The 27,747-nt window shown below is 37.9% G+C and overlaps 1 long non-coding RNA gene across 1 annotated transcript; it reads right to left on the minus strand.

The window, feature by feature from the left end:
• Positions 1–296: 296 nt before the first annotated feature.
• On the minus strand, positions 297–25,941 carry LOC145546419 (uncharacterized). Its single transcript, XR_014082916.1, has 5 exons — positions 25,918–25,941; positions 23,727–23,800; positions 10,648–10,681; positions 4,842–4,909; positions 297–1,608 (listed from the first exon to the last, which is right to left on the minus strand). It is a non-coding gene; the product is annotated as an uncharacterized LOC145546419 (long non-coding RNA).
• Positions 25,942–27,747: the final 1,806 nt, after the last annotated feature.

The raw sequence follows: 27,747 nt of genomic DNA on the forward strand, positions 1-27,747 counted from the left end.
AGGAAATTCCCTGGCAGTCCAGTGGGTCCAGTGGTTAGAATTCCACTTTCGCTGCCCAATGCCTGGTCATGAAACTAAGATCCCCTAGGCAGTGCAGTGCAGCAAAAAAAAAAAAAAAATAGAAAGATATGTAAAGTATGACACTAGTCACATAAATTGCCAAAAGGTACAATAGTATATACTGTTAACAGATGCACACTTTTGTAATGTAAATGCAAATATACCATATTCAGCTTATTAGTTATTAATACTTCTGAAGACAGATGGAAAGAAAAGGTACAGGAGCTGTAATGTTACCATTACTTATGTTTTATTTCTTTAAAAAGGAAACAGATCTAAGAAAAATGTGCATTAACATTTGTTAAATCTCTGTGTAGGGGCTACCTAGATTATTTGTGATATCATTTTCTGGACTTTTGTAGATTTGAAATATGCTGTAATTTAAAGTAATTTTTAAAGGAAAAATGCTTGAACTTGTATAGTAGAAATAGTTTCATGCAAAAAGTTTTGGTTTTAAAAGTCTGAAACTTTAACAAAATTGAACTTGCCTGACATGTTTTAGGATGACCTTAAAATGTCCCCTTTTTTGGTCAAGCAAAAGAAGACATCAAATTCTAGAAACTTTAATGAAGCCATGCACCCTAGAAATATTTGAAATGGTTTATGGTTTGAGGCAAAGGAAGAAAACTGAAGTCATGCCAATATCAAGTCATGTTTCCCTTTAGAATCATGGATCTTTCTTCTAATATCTGGAAACAGATTCTTCAACTGGTTCCTAAACCACTTTCCTTCAACAGGCAAACAACTGGATGAAACCACTGATGCCTCTCATTTTAATCAGATCTTCCATTATTGTTCTTTTTTTTTTTCATACACTGGTGCCCCTGAACAAGTATTCCAGTTTTTCTAACCCCCTTTTGGAGACTTGGCAAGCCCTTGTCATTTTCCAAATGGTGAAAAAATGTTTTTGTCCTGGAAAACTTTATGTGACTGGAATATTTTGGTTTCTGGATACAGATGGAGCACCTGAGCTCAGTAACACTTCTGGTTGGTCTTCTTTGCTAAAGACACTCCATGCATTGTCATGACTCATTGCTCTCAGCATCAACAGGAATTGGGATGTGCCAGCAGTTCCTAAATGAGACTTTGCTGCAGAGCCTGGTCCTGATATCCTTTTCAAGAAATTTTAACTAGAAAAGAGATCAGAAAAAGAAACTCTTCTCTATTATACTTAGTCCACTGACTTTCCAAAGAACAAATTGTAAAGTATGTGATTGAATTTCATGCATAAGTTGTAGATGTGCTCAGTACAGATAGAGAAGAAGAAAGAGAAACAACTTAACTGAGAGGTGTGCATTCCTAGTTTTGTTACATCATAGGTGTGTTTGACCATGACACTAAATAAATCTTTTGATCCGAGGTCTTACACAGAGCATTATGGATGCTGCTCAAAGAAACCCCATCAACTCTTACAGCTCAGCTGTCATGTGAGGAAGTAAGGACAGAAAGCAAACAACAGTGTAAACTTTCCAGTGAAGAGGAGGGACTTCCTGTGGTTTGAAGCTCAAAGTCTTGTTAGTGTCTCTGCAAGTAGAAATCTTCAATACCCTAAAATACCATAAAATTCTTTTGAATGTTACTTCTACTTAGATCACTTTAAAATTAAAACATGAATTCATCATCCTTTTGGCCCACAGAAAGCTTCAATAATGTATATACCTCACCCAAGATGGTTCCATTGATTCACAGTGGTGATGAAGAGACATGAATTTAAATCAGTTTTGGAGTATGTACTTTAACCTATATTAAGCCACTATTTTCAGAGCTTTTTGCCATTAAAAGAAATCAAAATTAAATGGATGACATAGATGACATAATATGACTTCTTATTCAGATCAAAGGAGCCTTTCACCGAAATTCACTATTGAGTAAAGCTAAGATTGCCTTTTATTTTGCAGATGCCTAGGTTTAACTTAAATTAATGAAGATAACATTTTGCATTATAATACTTATAGCAGTTATTTATTGCTTACTACAAGCTAAGCACCAGGCTATTAATTCATATACAGTGTCTAATTTAACCCTTTAAATATTAAATATTACATCCCTTTCACAGATCAGAGAATTGAGGCATTAAGAGATTAAGTAACTTACCAGTGTCACACAGCTAATACATGATAAAACCAAATATTCAGCATGGATCTGTCTGATTCCACAGTCCATCCTTATATGTCAAAGGCATTAATTTTCAGTAAAATAAACAACTTGACCAGCTCGGTTTCTGGGCATTTTCCTATGAAAGATTTCTTTTGATTTTATCAAAAGGTTAGGGCTTCGTAATCAGTGAATTTTAGGGCTAAGAACAAATGGATCAGACAAACCACATAACGTGTAGTCCCTGCACAGCCCCTCCTCTCTCTGTCCTTGCATCCGTGGGTCTGGCAAACAGCAGGTGCTCTCCATATAAATATTTGTCAGATGGCACACTGGCAGGATGGCTGTCCTAAGGTTGCCCTGGAAGTAAGCTGCCTGTCTCCCAGAGCTTTACTTGGGAGGTGGGGACAGTTTGGGGTGGGGATGTATTCCTTGATGTTTGTGCCATAGCCTTTGATCCTCCAGCTTTGCAGATTCAGAACTCTGATTTTGTCAGCATTTAAAGAGCTTATTAATGTTTCAGGGACACACAGTCACATTAATGTAGCTCACTTGTCTGGACTACATTTTCTAAGAGCCAAATAACTCAATTTATAATGAAAAATGTGAAGGTCAGAAATCCAGGAATGTTAAGGTCATTGTGAACAGTGTGTATTCAAGAAGGCAGACCTACATGGGAGTGAAAGCAGGCCTGGAAGCTTACTTGATAAGTATGGAAAAATGAACAGGAGGGGTTAATTAGAGGAATCCGCTGTTTACTGGCCTCTGCTAAGAGAGCCTGAGACATTTATCTCCACAAATAAGGAGAGTCCTGCCAAAATGAAGACAACGGAATGGCTCTCCCCAGGACCTTTGCATTCCTACTCTTGTTTGCTAAGGGGGCTGCTAACCCTGCTACCGAGGGACACATTCTTCCTTTGCATATGCTAATGACTTTAATCTGGTTACAGTCCTGTTTTATTGGTCAGAGCTCTTTCAGGTGAATTTGCATATCATTGCAAAATCCATTTAATGACTTTTTTTAAAAGCTTAATTCCCCTAAGGCAACTTTTTTTTTTTAATAAATTTATTTATTTTAGTTGGGGGCTAATTACTTTACAATATTGTAGTGGTTTTTGCCATACATTGACATGAATCAGCCAAGGGTTTACATGTGTTCCCCATCCTGAACCCCTAAGTCAATTTTATTGGTGGGCATTCTACTATAACTTTAGTGTACTTATTAGGAGTATTTTCTAAGGCCACTCAATAGATCTTCCAGTAGAAATTGTTCCTCCTAATTTTAATGTCAGTATATAAGCCATATGAAGAAGATGATTATCTTCAGTCATTCATTCAATGAATATTTTGAAGGTTATACCTACTATGCATCAGGCTTGTTACGTACAAGTTACTGTTTAAGCAATAGAGTACAAAGACAAATGACACCTCCTGCCTTCAAGCAGCCTGCAGCTATGTAAACACATATGTAAACAAAAAGAGATACCAAAAAAGACTGAATAAAAAGTCTTGTAAACAAAAAGATGATGATTAGTTCTAAATAGAAATAAGAATGGGTTGTTATAAAACTAATAAGAACCTACTGGGACTTACCTGGTGGTCCAGTGGTTAAGACTCTTTGTTCCCAATGCATGAGACCCAGGTTCGATCCCTGGGTCTGGAAGACCCCTTGGAGAAGGGAATGGCTACTTTGTTATTCTTGGATAATGAAGGATGGGACATGACTGAGCAACTAACTCTCACTTTGAGAGAGCTAGATCACACATGCTGCAACTAAGACCCGGTGCAGCCAAATAAATTTAAAAATGAAACAAAACTAATAAGGACCTACTGTATACACAGGGAACTCTACTCAGTACTCTGTAATAACCTATAGTGTTAGTCACTCAGTCATGTCTGACTCTTTTCAACCCCATGGACTGCAGCCCACCAGGCTCCTTTGACTATGGGATTCTCCAGGCAAGAATACTGGAGTGGGTAGCCATTCCCTTCTCCAGGGGATCTTCCCCACCCAGGGATTGAACCTGGGTGTCCTGCCTTGCGGGCAGATTCTTTACCATCTGAGCCACCAGGAAAGTTCTATATGAGAAAAGAATCTAAAAGAGTGGATATATGTTTATGTGTCACTTTGCTGTACAGCAGAAACTAACACAACATTGTAAATCAACTATACTCTGATAAAAATTTTAAAATGAAAAACAACCGAGTTGTGCAAGCACAGACTGAGGAGAAATGGCTTCAACAAGAATGAATGGGAAATTTTTTTAAGTAGACAAGAAAGGAATTGTGCATTCCAGTAGATGGAACCGCTTATGCAAAGGTACAGAAATGTAAGTGCCTCCGAGGAATGGAGAAGGTGCTACTCCTGGAAGGTCGGGAGTGGAGACAAATGTGGGATAGAGGGGACACAGGCCCAGAATGGGGCTGCTTGAGTCTACAAGGCCAAAGGCACAGGAGGCCTTTCCCACTTTCCCTCAGGAATTCTCACTCCTCTCTGTTTGCTTCTTGAGCCTCTGCCTGTTAATTCTGTTACTTTCAGAAGCATCTGCTTTCCTCAGGCAGTTCTTTAAATCAGCAATTTTTAAAAATAATTTTTTTTTTTTTTTTTTTACTACATAATGCATGTGTATGGTAATATTCAAAAACTGTAAGGCAATGTGTGACAAATCAAGTTCCCTTTGACTTACCATGGCCAGCCACAAAGTTCTGTCTTCTGCTATGGTAACAGCTTCCTGCATATCCTTCCAGAACGTCTCTGCAGAGGTGAGTATATGCACATGTATATACACAAATGGGCTTCCCTAGTGGCTCAGATGGTAAAGAATCTGCCTGCAATGCAGGGGACCCAGGTTCAATCCCTGGGTCTGGAAGACCCCCTGGAGAAGGGAATGGCTACCCACTCCAGTATTCCTGCCTGGAGAATTCCATGAACAGAGGAGCCTGACGGGCTACAGTCCATGGGGTTGCAGAACATCAGATATGACTGAGTGACTCAGCACACATACACAAATGCATGTGTGTGTGTGTGTGTGTGTGTATACATATGTATATATATACATATATATACTACTACTAAAGAATAAACTACTACTGCATCTTGCTTTCTTGGCTTTAAAATAGATTTTGGAGATTTTTCCACGTTTATTTATTTTATTCATTCATTTGACAAGTCTTTATGGAGTACCTACCATAGGCAGTGTGGTCACTGATTACTCTTTGTTTCACCCTTTTTTGTTACCCCAACACTATTCTAACAATTTTATACATACAGGAATATATGAAATTAATCTCTTTAAGGATTACAGGCTCTATGCAGAGGCAAAATGCCCCCGAAGAAAACGTAACTGATTGAAGTTTCAGAGACTTGCTCTGAAATTGCTCACTCTTTAAGGGATATACCAGAGGAGAATTAAATTGCCAAACAAAAGAATAGGAAGGGAGTATGAGATCCAAATAACCTGGTAGTACAGTAACTCATTAACCTCTAATTAGTCAAAACTTGGCCTTAATTTAGAGGCTATTTTTTCCCCCCAAATGTACAGAAATTTTGCCCCTGCTTGTCCTATCTATCAACACTCAACTTTTCCTGTCTAGAAAAACTGCCTTGAGATGGTGCAAAGGCTATTTTCCACAATGCCTTAAATATAACAGATGTTTAAAAAGATCTGTGGAATATGTGTTAGGTAATTAGTGCACCTTGTGTGGTTTTATATTAGCAACATGTTGCAATGTCTATGGAACAAAAGAAAGGTTTTAGTTAGCCTAAATATGCATTCGCTTTTGAAAAAGCTAATGATGAATAGTTTCAAAATGTCATATTACTAGAAAACTATATTTATGGATTACAAACAACTGGATTTGTACTGAGTCTTTATCAACTATTATGGTTAAAATTAATTCTATCTTCTGCTATTCTATTTTTCATTTTCCTTTTAAAATACCCAAAAGGCACTGTAACCCTCTAAATCTGTTATTCATTAACAGCATGCATGTTGAGGTAAGGACATTTCTAAAGCCCCAAATTGCTGACTTTAAGAGGTTTTAGTCTCTTTGATTTTTTTCAAGTTTGCAGTGGTGGGAGGAAAGAGTTGAATAATTTAAGCACTGCTCTACATGTGATAAGATGAAACTAGGACAATTTTAATAGCCTGGAAAAGGTTTGTCAAAACAACCCCTTCAGTTTCATTCTCCAAACTCTCTTTAGAAGATCTGATTGATTCAATTGTCACAATATAATATCACTTTCCGGCATGGATTTAGTCTTACCTCAGGTTCCTAGCTAACCTGTGGATCAGCAGCTTCTAAGCATTTTGACCACAATCTATAGTAATAAATATATTTTACATTGTTAAATTATGCATGTAAGTATATAGTTTTTTTCTGAATAATAGTTCACTATGCATATAATATATACCTCAAAAAGAATTCTAATACAATATACTACTAATCAAGCATCAGAGTTTCTGCTTTTGCAGTTTACACAAATTAGCTGAATTTTAATACTTTAGGGAATGCTTACAAACACAATATACAACAAATTGTAATATTATGGATCATCCTTAACTTTTGAAAGTTTGGCTTATATTATCTCAAAGGAAAACTAATATTTATAATTCTCATTTTCCCACAGAATTAGTTCATAACCCCTTTTAAAATTAATTTTTTAAAAAGAAGCTACCCTGTAAGCCTTTATCAATGGTAAATTGGAATGCAAACACTTGCAGGCTTTGATGAAATAAAAATAAACAGCTTATACAACCAGCACCTCATAAAACCAAAACCTCCTTTTGAAGTACAAAGTTCAATTCTTCCTGCTTTCTTAGTAAATGTTAACCTGAACTCTCCCCATCTAGAAACTGTTTTGGTTTGTTAATGTCATATAGTTTCTTAAGATGATACTTAACTGATCTACATGTTTTATACTCTCCTATTTTTTGTTCTTAATCTAACCTATCCCCTGCCCTTCTGCTCTATTCATTTAAAATATTGCTAGTTGTAGCTTGTAACTCTGTAGTTTGAAAAATAATGCTATAGATCAGTGGTTCTCAGATTTTAATCACTTAGGGATCTTGTTAAAAGGCAGATTCTAATTGGGTAGGTCGGTCTGAAATCCTGCATTTCTAACAAACTCACAGATGCTGAGTTTGTAGGGCACACTTTGGAGAAGAAAGCCTGAACATATTTGATTCTTGTGGCCCAACCTCAGATTGATTTATTCTGCTGAGGCAAGGATCTTAATCTGATCTTAATCCTAATCTGATTAAATCCTTCTTGTGTTACTTTACAGTTTTACTGAGATCAACAATCTAATCTATAATTTCAGGTTGTAGTATTAATAAGTGCAGGTTGAAGGGAAAGATGGGGTCAGCAAAGGCCATTGACTATTTTAGGTCAGGTGTTTAGGCAACACCTAACTGGATCAGTGACAGTTGACAAAGACTTGACTGAGGGGAGAAAACTATGAGAAGATCTGGAGGATGGACAGTCCAGGCAGGGAGAACAAAAAGGACAGGTCCTGAGGTGGGAGAATAATGGATGTTGTTGTAAGGTACAGTGTGAGGGCAGATCTGACTTCAGGCAAGTGAGAGAAGAAAGAGATCAGGTCACCTAGCTAAGCAGCCCTGATCAAACAGGACCTTGTAGGCTGAGTTAAAGTCAGATTTTATTCTAAGGGTGATGGGAAATACTGCAGAGTTTTGAGCAGGGAAATGACATGAAATTTCAGTTTTAAATGATATGTGGATACATGGCAAATGTACTATAGAAGAACTAGAGTAGAAGTATGGAGACTGGTTATGACATTGTTGTAGTAGATCGTATTGACTTCTTTCTAAAGATAGAATTGTGTCCATTTATTTTCTAGAACAGCTAGAGTTTCTACTTCCCAAATCTCTTAAATTCTTGCCCTGTTTTCCATTTTAGAAACTTATCTATTCTAGCCTGAATGACTTCCTTAACCATTAAGGTTGAACAGAAATGGTATTCCAAAATATAAATCTGATGATTATACTATTAGATTAAAATCCTTCATTGTTCTCTAGTTTGTTTCAGGATAAAGTTCAATCTTAGCATAACCTAACACACTATGGAACCTTGTCTCTGATTCCTTTTAAAGTAGGTTCAGATACATACAAACAAAGTAGCATATAAAAATTTTATTCTCTCCTGTAGTAGTTCCCTCTGCTCCATCTTCTGTCTTGAAAACACCTGCTTATTCTTCATAAACTAGTTCAGATGTCACCTCCTCAGACTTGGATGCCCACTCTCAAAGGATCTAGGTGCTTATTCCTCTGTAGTAGTTGGCTCACAGTCCCTTGCTTTAGCCTTCATCCTATTTTATAATTATTTGTACTTTGGGACTGTGAGCCCCTCAAGGTCAACAACCACATTCTAGTCATTTTATGTCCTCAAAACATAGCATTGGTCCTGGCACACAAGCAGGCTCTTAGCAAATATTTAACAAATGAATAAGTAAATGATACACAACTGAAAAAGAGCCACCCTTAAAAAATAACAAGAGGACTTCCCTGGTGGCTCAGTGGTAAAGAATCCACCTGCCAGTGCAGGAGATGCAAGAGACATGGGTTCAATCCCTGGTCCAGGAAGATCTCACATACCATGGAGCAACTAAGCCTGCGTGCCACAATTAGTGAGCCTGTGCTCTAGAGCCTGGGAGCCACAACTACTGAAGTGTGTGAGCCACAGAGCCTATGTTGTACAGCAAAAGAAGCCACTGCAAGGAGAAGCCCGCACACCACAACTAGAGGATAGCCCCAGCTAGCCAGCCACAGCTAGAGAAAAGCCCACACCACAACGAAGGCCCAGCACAGCCAGAAATAAAATAATAATAATAAAATGTAAGTAAATAAATAACATGAGATGTGAATGTTATGAAATATCCATCAGTCTAGCTTTGAAGAGGGAATCAGATTCAAGGGGAGGCTTGATCCCTTCTCAGCCTGCACTGTGAAGCCCACTAGTACTGTGTAGGCTCCCAGGGTCCTGTGGAGCCTTGGGACCGCTCGCGTCTAGAGTTCCCTGAACCCACGGTCATGAGGCCGAGGACCACAGAACTTTGTGTGTGTGTGTTTATTTGGCTCCTCAGAAGCCTCGCTTCATTTTTGAAAATTTCAAGAACGCTTGTTTATTTATGGCTGCCCCAGGTCTTCATCGCTGCTCTCAGGCACGGGCTCTAGATCGTGGGCTCAGTAGCTGTGGCGCACCAGCTTAGCTGCTCGGCGGCATGCGGGATCTTCCTGGACCAAGGGTTGAATCCATGTCCTCTGCCTTGGCAAGAGGACTGTTAACCACCTGACCACCCTATCACAGAACTTGAAGTGCCTTATTGACAGCCACCTCCATACTCAAGAACTCTAGATTTACAACCAAATTATTTTAACTCTCAACCACAGTTTCAAAAAACAAAAATCATCATTGGTAATTTGCAATGTTACTAACAGTAAAGGAAGAGATCGATAGCTCCTGGCAGATTTTTATGTATATGTAACTCTCCCCTAAGCACAAAATGTTGGAAACCAGAAAATTCCAAAGAAAACTTGATAGTTAAATATATAAGCAGTCCTTTAAATTCTTGTAGGCCAAGTTGATGATTTTTTCCCTCATATTTTATCTTTCTACACCCTAGTGCCTCATAGAGTGCCAGTACCTATGGGTACTAAGTGTGGGTACTTAGTTCATGTTGATTGAAAAGTGTTGAAAGGAGACTCTTACTTTGAAAATTTTTTCTTTTTTTGAAAATTTTTTCCGACTTTATTTTTATCTTTCAAACCCAGACAAATAACAAGGAAAAACATGCTCGTTATTTTTTAAACCACTAACATTTCAAGTGGTGTGTGCGTGGGTGCTCAGTTGCTCAGTTGTATTCAACTCTTTGCAATCCCATGGACTGTTAGCCCATCAGCTCCTCTGTCCACGGGATTTTCCAAGAATACTGCAGTCAGGTGCCATTTCCTTCTCCAGTCCTTCTCCAAAACTGATATTAGTTTCTAAACCACTAACATCATGATGGGTATGATATAATTATCACAATAAATGTACAAAGCCATGTTCAAAAGGTAGCAGGTCAGAAAGAAATAGGCCTGTATCACAGGGAAGCAAGTCCCAAATTTCTTATTCTACTTGTATCGTCTACAGAGTTAAAAGTTTGAATAGTAAGACACAGTCTAGGCTATCAAGAAGTCAAGGGAGGGGAAGGAGTTATATTGATAAAGTATAGGATATTTGGCCATTTTGTAAATGGTTGAATATCACCAATTTCATATGATTCAACCTCATAGCAAAAAGAAAAGGAAAATTGAGGGCAAGTATTTCTAAAATAAAAGATATGTAGATACCATGTTAATGCTTTGAAGGACTCAACAAAATGAAGATGGCCCTTCCGTATTAGAACCATCAGGGGCTGAATAGCATATTGTTAAGATATGAATTTCACAGTCAGACTTCTTTTAATTGAATTCTGTATATGCCACTTACTGTGTGGTCTTGTCTTCTGCCTCAGTTTCTTTGCCTGTAAAAGGAAAAAATAATTATACCTCATTGGTATTTTGAGTAGATTAAATAAAAGCGTAACGAGCTTAGAAATGTGCTTTCGTAGCAACCAATGTTTTACTACATGCATGATGTTATTTCTATCAACCAGAAAGGAAACCATAATGTTGGCATTCATTTCTGTGAGAGCAAATAAGAATTTGGAGTTCCTAAGTATTTTTGTGTATTTACTAGAGAAGATCAGGCTTTGGGGTCAAGCAGATCTGGATTTGTCTTTCTGGGAATTTATTTAAGTATCATCTTTTTCAACTGAAAAATGAGCAAAAGATGTACCTAATTCATATGGTGGTTGTGAAATGTAAATGAAATTATTTATGTAAAATCCTCAAAGGAAAACTCATGAAGCACTTAATCAATTTAGCTATTACTGTTAATAATTAACTACATTGACCTGAATGTATTACTGACCTGCATATATTATTACAGTTTCCTAAAATTAACCAATTCAAAAAAAAAGGTTAAAATGTCATTTATTTTACAAAGTTATCCTTGAATATTCTGTAATAGTCATTGGTTAATTTTTTAAAAAGTGAATTAGAATTTTTAAAAATATAAATTCTGTAGATGCATTCAGTTTTATATAATTTGTATGTGTAAACAATTTCAAAATGAGTACCACATAGAAACACTAAAAATACTGTTTAATATATCTTAAGAATTACAGTGTATAGTTGTAGAGCTCTATATGACAAAATGTAAAAAAAAAATACAATGAAACAAAAATTGTGTCAGGTCTTCTGGTAAACAAAGGCTTGTTGTTGTTGTGTAGTCGCTCAGTCATGTTCCTGTTCGACTCTTTGCAACCCCCATGGACTGTAGCCCGCCAGGCTCCTCTGTTCATGGGATTTCCCATGCAAGAATGCTGGAGTAGTTGCTATTTCCTTCTCGAGGGGACCTTCCCAACCCAGCGATGGAACCCACATCTCCTGCATTTGCAGGTAGATTCTTTACCACTGAGCCCCAAGGGAAGCCCAAAGTCATATTTGGTTGTTTATTACAATAAAGGAGGCAACAGAAGGATTGACAGAGCCTAGTGAGAGTGGCGCCAGTTATCTGAAGGGACGGCTCATGCTGTTTCCCTTCCTTAAATCTCCATTTAGCTCTGACACAGTGGTGCTGGCATTCATAAGCTTCAATTCTAAGGGAATGTTCTTCCAAACAGAATGTTCCTGAAAGTGATGTAATCTAAAGGCGGGGAAGAAAAAGCAAGTATATTTGCTAAAATCAACTCAGAAGATTTGGAGGAAAGCAGATAGAACATAAATGAGAAAAGATCAGCTCAAATTGAATCTTCAAATTGTTGTGAGAGACATTTGTTTAGAAAGACACTAATCAGAATCCATCTGTGCAAAGAGAAAAAGAACGAATTGAAAGATGATATCATCGAGATGTATTTGATTAATGTAAAAGACAATACTAATGGTTATAGAAAAAGTACTTTTATAGAACTTGAAAAGATAGAATTGATACACAACTTCGTAAGACTTCATTGGCGAGGAATGTATTTTCCCCTGAGGCTCAAAAGCTTTAAAGACACATAAAATATTTCATTGTTTTGTGATTCATGGTGCTAGGACATCTTACATCATACTCAATTAAAGAACAGGGCCTGTTTTCCCCACATCACCTTTGCACAGAGAAACTGAGGAACACGGAAGCAAGTGACCTGGTAAGGAGTAAAATCATCACTTTTATATTAAACATTTCTGTTCATTTCTTGTTTTGTATCTCCACACCTTACTTTGAACTTGTTGCTTCCAATATGACTGTGTACTCATATATTTTTCAATATCTTATCAGTCTGCAACAGTTTAGTTTTGGTTTGAACTAGACAGATGGTGCCTGAAGGTCCCTTCTACCAGCATTTGTTTTGACTTTCAAAGGAATGAGTCAGTATGACAGAGTGGTTAAACTTCAGTATTTGGTTTCAGACAGGCCCAGTTTAAATGTAAGACCTGGCTTATTTACTTCACGTCTTTAAGTCTTACTTTCCTTAACTGTAAAATAGATAGCTGTAATAATTCTTACTGCACTTGATTATTGAGAGTATTAATCGCATGTAAGACAACCAACATAGTGCCTGGCACATGGTAAAAACTAAAGGCACAATAATTATTTTTGAGCTCTTCATTAGAAAATGTTTCAAAAATTATAGGAATAGCATTTACTTATTAGAATGGGAAGTCAAGTCCTTTTGATTCATGAAGTGTCCTTAAGTTATAACAATTTCTTCTGCATTTGACACTAATTGCACACTTAAGATACTTCTATTACTATTTTCCATGGCAGGATAGAGATTATTGCCTCAAAGCATTAGATAAAAAGATCAGAAAATAGACTTCTACTTCTGGCAAGAGGGAGGAGATATACTTTTTCCTACTTCTCTCAGGAAGTATACTTAAACAGTCCGCACATTCTCTGTAAAACAAACATGAAGAGACTCTGAAGGGTGGAGAAAAGAAGGCAGACCAGCTAGGAATTTTGGAACCCAAGGAATGATATGGTGATAAATTCCCTGAGTTTTCTTTTTGCCTCATGAATCCTGGACTGGGGACTTCCCTCGTGGCTTAGTGGTAAAGAATTTAAAAAGAATTTTAAAATTCTTTGATTAAAAAAGACCCATAGATAAAAATGAAACTCTAAAAAAAGTGTTTAAGTAACCTATAGAAAGACAGGAAAGAGAAAACAGAAACTGATGGCGAACAATAAAGCTTTCCTCCTAAGATCAGGAATAAGGAAAGGATGTCTGCTCTCACCACTCTTCTTCAACATAACTCTAGAAGGTTCTAGCCAGTGCAGTACAGCAAGAAAAGGAAATAAAAGGCATACTGAGCAGAAAGGCAGAGATAAAACTGTTTCTATCTGCAAATGACATAACTGTCTATAGAAAATCCTTGAGAATCTACAAAAAACTTAAAATCAGTGAGATCATCAAGGTCACATAATACAAAGTAAGCATATTAAAACTGATTCTGTTTCTCTATACCAGCAATTAACATGTGGACACCAACATTAAAATATAATATTACCCTACAATAACCCTACAATCACTCCATGGCAAATAGAAGGGGAAAAAGCAGAAAAAGAAACATTTTATTTTCTTGGGCTCCAAAATCACTGTGGGTGGTGACTGCAGCTACAAAATTAAAAGATGCTCACTCCTTGGAAGAAAAGCTATGACAAACCTAGACAGCATATTAAAAAGCAGACAGCACTTTGCAGACAAAGGTCCGTCTAGTAAAAGCTTTGGTTTTTCCAGTAGTCATGTACGGATGTGAGTTCAACCATAAAGGGGATGGCTGAGCACCGAAGAATCGAAGCTTTTGAACTGTGGTGCCGGAGAAGACTTGAGAGTCCCTTAGACATCAAGGAGATCAAACCAGTCAATCCTAAAGGAAACCAACCCTGAATGTTCATTGGAAGGACTTATGCTGAAGCTGAAGCTCCAATACTTTGACCATCTGATACGAAGAGCTGATTCACTGAAAAAGACCCTAATGCTCGGAAATATTGAGGGCAGGAAGAGAAAGGGGTGACAGAAGATGAGATGGCATCATTGACTCAATGGACATGAGTTTGAGCAAACTCGGGGAGACAGTGAAGGGCAGGGAAGCCTGACATGTTGCAGCCCATGGGGTCGCAAAGAATTGAATATGACTTAGCAACTGAACAACAACAACAACTCAAAAAAATGAAATACTTAGGTGTAAATATCACAAAACGTGTAGCTTTTTTATGCTGAATACTACAAAACACCAGTGAGAAAAGGAATAAAGATCTAAATAAATGGAGAAATATACTGTTTTTGTGGGTTGGAAGAATCAACATAGTAAAGATGACAATACTCCCTGATTTGATATACAAAGTTAATGTAATTGCTATCCAAATCCCCGTAAGATTTTTGTAGATACAAACAAAATGACTCTAAAATGTACATAGAAAGACAAAGGAAGTAAAATAGTTAAGACAATTTTGAAAAGAAAACATTGAAGTTAAAGGAATCAATATTTTCAATTTCAAGATTTATTATATAGCTTCTTTAATCAAGACAGTCTGGTACTGATGGAAAGACAGATACATAGATCAGTGGGATGGATTAGAGAGCCCAGAAAAAGACCCACATAAATACATACAACATATTTTTGACAAAAGTACAAGTCTTATTCAAAAGAAGGAAGGTAGCCTTTTAAAAAAAATGGTGCTAGAGCAACTGGACATTCATTTAAAAAAAAGAATCTCAACCTAATCTCAGATCTTACCCAAAAAGTTAAATCAAACTGGATCATGGACATAAATGTAAAATATTAGGCAGAAACAAACACAATTCTGTAAAGCAATTATCCTTCAATTAAAAAATAAATAAATAAAAATTTTAGACAAAAACATAAGAGAAAATCTTTGAGATCTAGAAACAAAGCTTTCTTAGACTTGACTCCAAAACCCTGATCTTTCAAAGGAAAAACTGATGAATTGAACTTCATCAAAATTTTAAAATTTACTGTACAAAAGATCTTGTTAAGAGGATGAAAAGACAAAGACTAGTGTTTAGAAGACATAAAGAATTCTCAAAACTTAACAGTTAAAAAAAAATCCAGTTAGAAAATCAGCAAAAGACATAGCAACATTGAAAAGAATAATAGATAGTAAATAAGCACATGAAAAGATGTTTAACAAAATTAGCACCAATAGGGAAATATGAATTAAGAATACAGTGATAAATCACTACATTATCAGAAAGGCTGAAATAAAAAGTAGTAACGAAAATCTTGGTGAGGACAGGGGAAAACTGGATCATTCCCACATTGCTGGTAGGAATGTAGAATGGCACATTCTCTGGAAAATAGTTTAGCAATTTCTTTAAAACATAAACATGCAACTACATAACAGCACAATAATTGTGCTTCTGGGCATTTATCCCAGAGAAATAAAAACTTACGTTCTCACAAAACCTGCATACAAATGCTCATAGCAGCTTTATTTATAAGAGCCCAGAACTGAAAACAACCTAGATGTCCTTCAGTGGGTCAATAGTTATACATTGCTGGTACATTCACATCATGGAATACTCTTCATCAATAAAAAGTATGAACTCTTGATACATGAACAGTCTAGGTAAATCTCCAGAGAAGTATGAAAACAGAAAACGTAAATCAAGAAAGTTTATATACTATACAATTCCATCTATATATCATTTTTGAATTGACAAAATTGTAGAAATGGAGAACAAATTAGTAGTCCCAGGGGCTAAGTCGGGGGTAGGAGTAGGAGGGAAGTGTGTGTAGCACAACAGAGGGATTTTTTTTTTTAATTTTTTAATTGAAGGATAATTGTTTTGCAGAATTGTGTTAGTTTCTGTTAAACATTAGCATCAAGCACCCATAGGTATACATATGTCCCTCCCTTCTTGAACCTCCCTCCCACCTCCCTCCCCATCCCACCCCTCTAAGTTGTTACAGAGCCCCAGTTTGAGTTCCTTGAGTCATCTGAAAATTTCCATTGACTATCTATTTTACATATGGTAATGTAAGTTTCCATGTTACTCAATTGAAGGATTCTTGTGTTGTTGTAATTGATCTGCATCTTAACTGTATTAATATCAGTATCCTGGTGGTGAAATGGTACTATAATTGTGTAAAATATTACCATTGGGGGAAACTGGGTAAATGGTACATAGAATTTCTATGTTGTTTTTTACAACTGCATGTGAATAGTAATTTTCTGAAAGTAAAAAATTTAATTGAAAAAAAAAAAGGATCAGAAGTCCTGGATTCTGGTCCTATGTGTAGGTGATTTTTAGGAAGACATTAAATTACTCTGTTTTAGTTTCAGTTCAGTTCAGTCGCTCAGTCGTGTCCGGCTCTTTGCGACCCCATGAATTGCAGCACGCCAGGCCTCCCTGTCCATCACCAACTCCCGGAGTTTACCCAAACCCATGTCCATTGAGTCGGTGATGCCATCCAGCCATCTCATCCTCTGTTGTCCCCTTCTCCTCCCGCCCCCAATCCTTCCCAGCATTAGGATCTTTTCCAATGAGTCAACTCTTTGCATGAGGTGGCCAAAGTATTGAAGTTTCAGCTTCAACATCAGTCCTTCCAATGAACACCCAGGATTGATCTCCTTTAGGATGGACTGGTTGGATCTCCTTGCAGTCCAAGGGACTCTCAAGAGTCTTCTCCAACACCACAGTTCAAAAGCATCAATTCTTCGGCGCTCAGCTTTCTTCACCGTCCAACTCTCACATCCATACATGATCACTGGAAAAACCATAGCCTTGACTTGACGGACCTTTGTTGGCAAAGTAATGTCTCTGCTTTTAAATATGCTATCTAGGTTGGTCATTACCTTTCTTCCCAGGAGTAAGCGTCTTTTAATTGCATGGCTGCAATCACCATCTGCAGTGATTTTGGAGCCCAAAAAATAAAGTCTGACACTGTTTCCACTGTTTCCCCATCTATTTCCCATGAAGTGATGGGACCAGATGCCATGATCTTAGTTTCCTGAACGTTGAGCTTTAAGCCAACTTTTTCACTCTTCTCTTTCACTTTCATCAAGAGGCTCTTTAGTTCTTCTTCACTTTCTGCCATAAGGGTGGTGTCATCTGCATATCTGAGGTTACTCATCTGTAAAATGGAAGAAATGATATCTGCACTATATCCTGAAGTGAAGTGAAGTAAAAGTCTCTCAGGCGTGTCCAACTCTTTGCAACCCCATGGACTGTACAGTCCATGGAATTCTTCAGGCCAGAATACTGGAGTGGGTAGCCTTTCCCTTCTCCAGGGGATCTTCTGAACCCAGGGATGGAACCCAGGTCTCCCATATTGCAGGCGGATTCTTTACCAGCTGAGCCACAAGGGAAGCCTTATATCCTGGAAGTGGCAAATAAAGAGAAAAAAATTTTAAGAATTTTCACAGAGCTGCATACCTGGAATCAGACTTCTAGACCAGGAGGGATATTAGTAATTTTTTATGTCATTGGTCTCCAAAGTTTTTTCTGGACCATAGGGACTGCAGGTTGGGCATTATGGAAAACGATGAGAAGTGGAGTAGAAAGTGCTTCTTACACAACCTTCTCCTTCTAACATTCCACCCCTGTTCCCTCCCCACTCAAGCTTGTTTTCATTTATTTTCCATATTAGAATTCTGAGGGATCTTGTAGAAGTGTTTCTTACTTAAGGCATTTCAAAAACAATTCTTCTAGTCCTAATCTTTCATTTTATTGACTAGGAGACTGGTAACCAGAGATGTTTAGAGGTTTAGTGACTTATTCAAGACATTAAGATAGTTGGTGGTGGAGCTGAGAATAGAACTCGGACTGTTGACCTTAGTCCAGTCCCCTCACCCCCCACCCCCACCAATCATGGTGTAAATAGCTTAAGCAGGTAATAAATTTGCTGAAGTAGTAACATTTATTGTTGTCTAGAGACATAACTTTATACAGCTTTCTTTAAACAGATGGGTTGAATTTATAGACATGTTGGTAATGGTACTATTGGATATTGTTTATAGGTGGGTGGAATTCAAGGAGTGTCATACTTCAGTTAGTGTACATATTTGGAAAAAGCTTGTTGGTGCCACCTAGTGGTTCAAGTGATAGATATTACTAGTACTTCAGAAGACATTTTATGTCCCCACTTTTGTTAATGCTATTTTAATTAATGTACTAAAAGTCGTTGCCAGCTACCTCGGCCACTTTACCTCTATGATGTTTTAGGTGAAAATGCTTTTCTAAATATAAAATAAGAGACATTTTTGGTTTAGATATAAAGTTTATATCTGCTAATTAAAAACTTTCTTCTTTACAGAGCAAATTATTTATTTCCAAACCCAGATTATTTGTTAATTACAGCTAATTTTTAAGTCAGAATAGTGAATCCTTACTTAGTACAGATCCTTAGGATTCCTGTAAAACTAATAGCCAGGTTTAAAAGTACTAACATTCTTTTTTTTTTTTCTTCAAAATCTGCAATTCAGACCTTTTACTAAATCAAATATTACTCTGTGTAAAAAAAACTTATGACCATGTTAAAGACATAAGGATTGCAATTAGAATTAAGTGCACAATCTATTAGAAAGGTTTTAACTCTTTGAAGTTTTCTAATGTGCATATATTCCTTTCAATGAAAACTTATACTTTAAGAGATATAATTCTTTCCTAACATCAAAGCAATTATTTGAGCAAACCAATCCCTTGCAACAACTATTGAAAACTTAAAATGCTTAATTACTTCTATATTCTCACCATATAACAATTTTCTTTCTTTTATGAGGTGTCATGGAAGGAGTGAATCATAAAATAATTTGTTTGCTAAAGGTGTTATTAACTTTAGAAATTGCTGGTCCTCTGGGCTGGCCCTCTTACCAAAGCTATTTTCAGAACAATTATGACAATGATGACTAAATACTCAAGTACGTAAAAGATACTTGGTAGACAAGTATAAGGGAAGTTGTTAACAAGCCTGTGGAGGGAATCTGAGCAGGATGCAAAAGCAGACATTGAGAAAAATGGAACCAGTGACAGAAACAGAAGAGAAAAACATTTAAGGAACTGAGGTGAGGTACCATCATGGGCAAAAGTGAAAAAGGTCTGAGAAAATGCTGAAAAAAGTTTAACTACAGGAGAAATTTAGAAAACATAGTTACATGCTCAGATTTATTTTAGTAATTGAATGTTTTTAACTATTGAGTAGAGGTACATTCTCACAACACTAATTTAAAAAGAGATTAAGAAAACATGCAGATGTAGTCCCTTTCCAAGGGCTTGGATCAGAGATGAAGTTTATGGGTAGCACTCATTAGTCATGTCAGGTAATATTAAGTTCTTTATGCAAGTTACCTACTGACTAACCGAAGCTCTTTCCTCCTTAAAAGATTTTCCAGGCAAGAGTACTGGAGTGGGGTGCCATTGCCTTCTCCACCTTAAAAAATATCTGAACTCTATTGGAATACCTTCAGATTTTTGCAGTAAAAACAGTTCAGACTGAATGTTGAAGACAGGTGGGAACAAAATAGATTTTGAAAGGAAAGTACATGAGGTCTTTTACGCAAACTTCTTGAAGTCACATGAAATGGAATGGACATGGAGTCAGATATTGGTCAGATCCCGGCTTTGTTGCTTATGCCGTGAGCTCATGACTGCAATTTCTTCTTCTGTAAAGTGGGAATCATACAGCCTCTTATGGTTGTTAAGAGGATTAAATCATACACACACACACACACACACACACACATTAAGGTGCTTATAATGCTTGGCATACAGTGGGTGATTAAGAAATGTTAATTTCTTTTTTCTTTGGGACTAAACATACCAGACAATATTTAGTAAAGCAGTCAGCAAAGCATTCTTTCCCATGGTCTTTTGGTTTCACTGGCAGCACAGACTTGAACTGGCAAAGAAGTCACGAGCTGTTTTTAATAAGTCTCACATAAAATTCTTAATGCCCTAAGAATCTATTATTACACATAATTATAACAAGTAGGTTTTGTGCCTAGGGATACATATTTTTAAATCTTCTAATAATTACAAGATAGGGAAATTCACTTGTTCCATTTTAACCTGAGGTCACAAATTTTTTAGTTTAGAGCCAACATGAAACTTTCTAAAGAATAAGGGAATAATAAGTACGTAGGCTACAAAAAGAGTACTTCTATTTTTAGGATTTTGAGCATGCTTAAGTTGCTTCAGTCATGCCCGACTCTTTGCGACCCTACGGACTGTAGCCTGCCAGGCTCCTCTGTCGATGGGGTTCTCCAAGCAAGAATACTGGAGTGAGTTGACATGCCCTCCTCCAGGGGATCTTCCCAACCCAGGGATCAAACAGAACCAGAGTCTCTTTTGTCTCTTGCATTGGCAGGAGGGAACTTTACCACTAGTGCCACCTGAGAAGTCCCTTTTTAGGATTAGTATCAACCAAATGGACTTCCTTGGTGGCTCAGATGGTAAAGACTCTACCTGCAATGTGGGAGACTGTGGGTTCAATCAACCAAACATGAAAATCCAGCGGCATCTAAAGAGATTATTGTACTAAGATTTGAGAAAATACTCTTGTTCGTAACAACATTTGCAAAGATGTATAAATAAATACAAACTATAAACTTTACGGATTCTATTTAAGACTCACTACCCCTTCCAATGTTATTACTGTTCAAAATCCAAAACATAAACACACCATAACTGGTAAAATGTCACTATTGAGATGTAGTGTCTACATGAGGGCTCCTCAACAACAATTTAAAACTCACACACTCTCATCACGTTAATAAGTTGTGCCTATAGGCATCCAGTCTTAATGCAGTTGTTTACTAATGAACGAAGCAAAAGGAAAAAGACAGTTGGCATATTGATAAAGGGCAAGTTCAGCCCCTTTTTTAAAAAATCTGTAAATATTTAAAGTAACATAAATGGAAAATTTAAATAAACTTTTAAAACTTTGAATACTAGTTATATGTAAGAAATAGTACCTAAGTACGACTACTTATATACCTTTGCCATTTGAAATCTTGCTTAATATTTGTTATTGTCACTAAATATGTCTGTTTTCTCTAATTTAAAACATAAAAGTCCCTCTACATTGTTCTTTGCTTTTTCAAATTCATTTTACTGTGTCTCTATTATTCTGTTTAGTTGGTCATCCAGGCGCTCATCTGTGCACCCAGTTCGGGATGTGTGTGACAGCACGGCAAGGTACGCGTGTGCCGGCGTCGTTCCTTGTGCGTGTATTCTAGCCAGGGCTCCAGGAGACACACTCAGGAGTGCATGTCTTCAATCTGAGCAGTCACTGAACTTGCCTTCAGAGTGGTTACAGTTCACCTCTTAGCCTCCTTTCTTCTATCTCAGGGAAAGAGGTATGTGTGCAAGTGAGGACAGGGGCTTCCAAATGTTGTGCCAGTCCCCAGATCCCAATGGAAAGGAAAGATGGGGCGAGCCACACAGTTTCGCCCACTGGCATGTGCTCAGAGGCCCTGAAGGTGTGAGGACAGGGAGTGCCTTTCACACCTGCGATGTAAGTAACCAGCACCCACTCTCTGCTCTTCACTCGTCACTTATACCTCTCTAACGTCCCATCCTATTTGCCCAAGGATTCTTTTGCCTGATTAGGAGAGACTGACCAAAAGGCTATATATAAGACCAGTCCCAACTCTGTGATTCTGGAGTGTTCACTAAATCTTTCTTTTTATTAAATTTCATCAATGACAAAATGCTTCATTTAACAGATATTACTATAATATTTTTGTTAAAATAATGAGTATCTTTTTTGTTATAATAATATCTTCTTTTTGTTATAATAATATCTTTTTTTTTTTCTATGTCACTGAGCTGGTTTTATCTCCTAGCATATCATACACATTGTTCTTTCGTGCTTAAAATAGCCTCTAGAATGGATTCAACTTGTACAACTGTAAAGGGAAGGAATGACTCATTTAAGGGCCTTAGAAAAAAATAAGATGTGTTACTGACTTATGGTCTGGTGGAAGGAACTGATGTACTCATGGTCAATTACAACTACTGTGGGAGAGGCAGAAAGTGGTGCCATGAGAACCCAAAGAACACCAGGCTTCTTGAGAAGGGTGTATTTTAGCTGCGTTGTGACAGCTGCATAGGAAACAAGGTACGTGGTGGGCAAAGGCCTGGAAAGTCCAAAGCCTGTTCTGAGAATGCAACTTTGTTTTCATGGATGGAGTGTAAAGAGGGTAAATCAAAGTAGGATCAAAGAATTAAGCCTGGCACAGTGCCTGACGCTGGTCACACATTGTTTCCTCTGCTGAATTAGGGAGGAGACTGCCTCACTGGGATGCACTATAGAGTTGTGTATCTTCTACCTTCCTGATGACAAAGAAACATACATTCATGATACAAATACAATCAAGGTGGAAAGAGATAATGAAGAAAGTTAAGGATTCTTGAAATCTCTTTCCCCTAGAAATCTCCGCCAACTAGTTCATTTCTATGTTGTTGTTCAGTTGCTAAGTCGTGCCAACTCTGTGACCCCCCGAACAGCAGCACACCAGGCTTCCCTATCCTTCACTATCTCTTGGAGTTTGCTCAACCTCATGTCCATTGAGTCAGTGATGCCATCCAACCATCTCGACCTCCTTTGTCCCCTTCTCCTTCTGCCCTCAATCTTGCCCAGCATTTTCCAATAAATCTTTTCCTCAGTCTTTTCAAGTGAGTCAGCTCTTTGCATTAGGTGGCAAAAGTACTGGAGCTTCAACTTCAGCATCAGTCCTTCCAGTGAATACATGTATCACATCAGCTCCTTTAAAACGTGGCTGGGGACTTCTCTGGTAGTCCAGTGGCTAAGGCTCTGTGCTACCATGTAGGGGTCATGGGTTCAATCCCTGGTCAGGGAACTGGATCCCACATACTGCAAGAAAAGATCCTGTATGCCATAACTAAGACTGAAGTACAGGTTATACCAGGCTGGAAGGTTACTACTAAGAGCCAAGAGAAAGTGATGCAAATGAAATGTGCTATTTAAAATAGGGGAAAAGGGCTTGAGCAGAGATTGAAAATGAACGTGAAAGCATTAGTTGCTCAGTTGTGTCTGACTCTGTGACCCCATGGACTGTAGCCCACGAGGCTCTTCTGTCCATGGAATTTTCCAGGCAAGATACTGGAGTGGGTGGCCATTCCCTTTGCCAGGGGATCTTCCTGACCCAGGGATTCAACCCAGGTTTCCTGCATTGCAGGCAGATTCTTTACAATCTAAGTCACCAGGGAATTATTTAAAATAGGGATTCTCTCAATCTCTCTGTCGCCTTACAGAGGTGTCTTATCTAAACCAGTTGTAAATTATATAATCAACAATTTTCAGTATTAGTTGAAATAGAACTGGTATATTGCATGTGGCAGGCATTCAGTAAATATCTATTAAATGAATTAATGTTTTCTAATTATTTAATAAGTTAGAGTAGAATCAGAGTTTTTTGGAAAATAATGTTCTCAGTTACTTGAATTCTAATATACTATCCAGAGCGGGAGAGAAAAAGGAGGGGCAGTATCTTACTGAAGATTGAAAGGAAATTTCCGATGATCACCAGTGTGTTTTATCCATGCCAGAGGCCACCATCTAGGAATTCCCTGTGAATGTGAAAGTCACCCATTAAGTGTGTCGTGGGGACAGTAAGATCTACTCCTTTAAAAATCATCCCCAAATTTTATCACTCTACAAATTACTTGTTCTCCATTTTCCATACCCCTTGCTGATTTGCATCCAAATGTATACATATTAGTTATATACATATACTTTATTCATTATTTTGTTGTTGCTGTGCAGCCCCTAAATTATGTCAGACTTTTCTGCAACCCCATGGACTGGAGTGCATCAAGTTCCCCTGTCCATGAGATTTCCCAGGCAAGAATACTGGAGTGGGTTGCCATTTCCTTTTCCAGGGGATCTTCCCAACCCAGGGATCAAACTCACATTTCCTGTGTCTCCTGCATTGACAAGCAGATTCTTTACCACTGAACCACCAGAGAAGCCCCATTCATTATTTTAAATAATATTAATTTGGACATTTTAAACAAAATAGGTTTTCTATGGCAGATTCAATTCAGTTATTCTTATAGTATAAAAGGTAATCCAACAGGTTTATAACCCAGGCACTTAACAATGAATTGAGGCTAACTGCCTTTGAATATGGTAGAGTTTCCTGGTTTTTTTAAGCTTCTCCAATACACCCTTGGAAAACCAATCCATCCCCACCCAACAGCTGACCAAAGAATGACTCATGTTCTTCACATAAAACACACCTTTTACTATAGTTTATATACTTCCTACTATCTGGGATGCTTCTCACTCCATGAAAATTCTATTTTTAAAAAGTTTAATTAAAAATATCATATTACAGAAAAATTTGAAAACAGAAGGGAAAATATTACTTATACAGCTACTCCCTAAAATAAAATGTTGTATTTTGGTCCACTTGTTCAAGACTTTTTTTTTCCCACAAGCCTTTTTTAGTTTTAAATTATAAAAGTAATAAAGATTTTGTAAAAGTCATGACAGAGTAGCTTATATTGGGTGAAGCTTTCCTACAGCTAATAATTTTGAACTGGAAAAATTATTCATTTGCTTGTGTCAGGTCTTAATTTCAGCGTGTAGGAACTAGTTTCGTGATCAGGGAATGGAACCCACGCCCCCTGCATTGGGAGCTTGGAGTCTTAGCCACTGGATCACTAGGGAAGTCCCAATAATCTTGGGCTTTGGAAAAAATACATAAAAGAACCAGAATGACCAAAAACAGTTACAAACTGAAGAGGACTTAGCCCTGGAGAAAAGGGAACTACTCTTGGTGAAGTCCATGTTTCAACAGATTGACCCCTAAGGGCATTCCCCAATGAGACGAGAGTAACTAGAAATTTAGCTGCAGCCTTATTGGACAGCATTTGGGGCTGCCAGACCAGTTGGAAATTCAGGGGGAAAATTTTAGAAATGAAAGCCATTAAGATGGGACTATCAAAATCGGTGCACAAACATCTTTCAAATTCTTGGATGACCTCTGAGTGGCACATAACATGGTCTCAAAAAGTCCAAGAAAGCAACAGCTAGAAAATGCTAAGTTTCAATTGTTGCCCCCTATAGAACAGACAGAGTTTGGAGTCTGAATTCTACTCTTTTAGTTTACATGGGCTACCATAATAAAGGGAAGGCAAAGGGAATGGCAAACCACTTCAGAATTCTTGCCTTGAGAACCTCATGAACAGTATGAAAAGGCAAAAAGATAGGACACTGAAAGATGAACTCACCAGGTCGGTAGGCACCCAATATGCTACTGGAGATCAGTGGAGAAATAACCCCAGGAAGAATGAAGAGACAGAGCCAAAGTAAAAACAACGCCCAATTGTGGATGTGACTGGTGATGGAAGTCAAGTCCAATACTGTAAACAACAATATTGCATAGGAACCTGGTGTGTTAGGGCCATGAATCAAGGTAAATTGGAAGCGGTTAAACAGGAGATAGCAAGAGTAAATGTCGACATTTTAAGAATCAGTGAACTAAAATGGACTAGAATGGGTGAATTTAACTCAGATGACCATTGTATCATTTCATGCAAAGATGGGCTCAATAAAGGACAGAAATGGTATGGACTTAACAGAAGCAGAAGATATTAAGAAGAGGTGGCAAGAATACACAGAAGAACTATACAAAAAATATCTTCACGACCCAGATAATCACAATGGTGTGATCACTCACCTAGAGCCAGACATTCTAGAATGTGAAGTCAAGTGGGCCTTAGGAAGCATCACTGTGAACAAAGCTAGTGGAGGTGATGGAATTCCAAATTCTAAAACTCCATTTTAGGATTTCAAATCCTAAAAGATGATGCTGTTCAAGTGCTGCACTCAATATGCCAGCAAATTTGGAAAACTCAGCAGTGGCCACAGGACTGGAAAAGGTCAGTTTTCATTCCAATCCCAAAGAAAGCCAATGCCAAAGAATGCTCAAACTGCTCCACAACTGCACTCATCTCACACAATAGCAGAGTAATGCTCAAAATTCTCCAAACCAGGCTTCAACAGTATATGAACAGTGAACTTCCAGATGTTCAAGCTGGATTTAGGAAAGGCAGAGGAACCAGAGATCAAATTGCCAACATCCGTTGGATTATCAAAAAAGCAAGCAAGTTCTAGAAAAATATATACTTTTGCTTTATTGACTACGCTAAAGCCTTTGACTGTGTGGATCAAAAGAAACTGTGGAAAATTGTGAAAGAGATGGGAATACCAGACCACCTGACCTACCTCCTGAGAAATATGTACACAGGTCAAGAAACAACAGTTAGAACTGGACATAGAACAACACACTGGTTCCAAATTGAGGAAGGAGTATGTCAAGGCTGTATATTGTCACCCTGTATATTTAACTTATATGCAGAGTACATCATGCGAAATGCTGGGCTGGATGAAGCACAAGCTGCAATCAAGATTGCTGGGAGAAATATCAATAACCTCAGATATGCAGATGACACCACCCTTATGGCAGAAAGTGAAGAAGAACTAAAGAGCCTCTTGATGAAAGTGAAAGAGGAGAGTGAAAAAGTTGGCTTAAAACTCAAAAGATTCAGAAAACTAAGATCATGGCCTTTGGTCCCTTCACTATATGGCAAATAGATGGGGAAACAATGGAAACAGTGTCAGACTTTATTTTTTTGGGCTCCAAAATCACTGCAGATGATGACTGCAGCCATGAAATTAAGACACTTGCTCATTGGAAGAAAAGCTATGACCAGCCTAGACAGCATATTAAAAAGCAGAGACATTATTTCACTAACAAAGGTCCATCTAGTCAAAGCTATGGATTTTCCAGTAGTCATGTATGCATGTGCTAGTTGAACTATAAAGAAAGCTGAGTGCTGAAGAATTGATGCTTTTGAACTGTGGTGTTGGAGAAGACTCCTGAGAGTCCCTTGGACTGCAAGAAGATCCAACCAGTCCATCCTAAAGGAAATCAGTCCTGAATATTCATTGGAAGGACTGATGCTGAAGCTGAAACTCCAATACTTTGGCCACCTTATGTGAAGAACTGACTCATTGGAAAAGTCCCTGATGCTGGGAAGGATTGAAGGTGGGAGGAGAAGGGGATGACAGAGGATGAGATGGTTGGATGGCATCACTGACTTGATGGACATGAGTTTGAGTAGGCTCCGGGATTTGGTGATGGACAGGGAGGCCGGGTGTGCTGCAGTGCATTGGGTCGCAAGAGTCAGACAAGACTGAGCAACTGAACTGAACTGACTATAATAAAATGTCACGGGCTGGGTGACTTATAAACAATAGAAATCTATTTCTCACAGTTGTAGAGGCTGGTAGTCTAAGATCAGTGTTCTGCATGGTTGAGTGAGGGTTGTCTTCCCAGCCATAGGCTTGCTATATCCTCACCCGGCAGAAAGGGGCAGGGAGCTCTGTGGAATCTCTTTTATAAAACCACCTACCCTATTCATGAGAGCTTTACCCTCATGACCTAATCTCCCCAAGGACCTCATTGGGTATTAGGATTTCAACATGTTAATTTGAAGGTGACACA

The sequence above is a fragment of the Giraffa tippelskirchi genome, chromosome 4 (genome assembly GCF_054371585.1).
Source record: "Giraffa tippelskirchi isolate mGirTip1 chromosome 4, T2T-mGirTip1v1.2.pri, whole genome shotgun sequence".
NCBI lineage: Eukaryota > Metazoa > Chordata > Mammalia > Artiodactyla > Giraffidae > Giraffa > Giraffa tippelskirchi.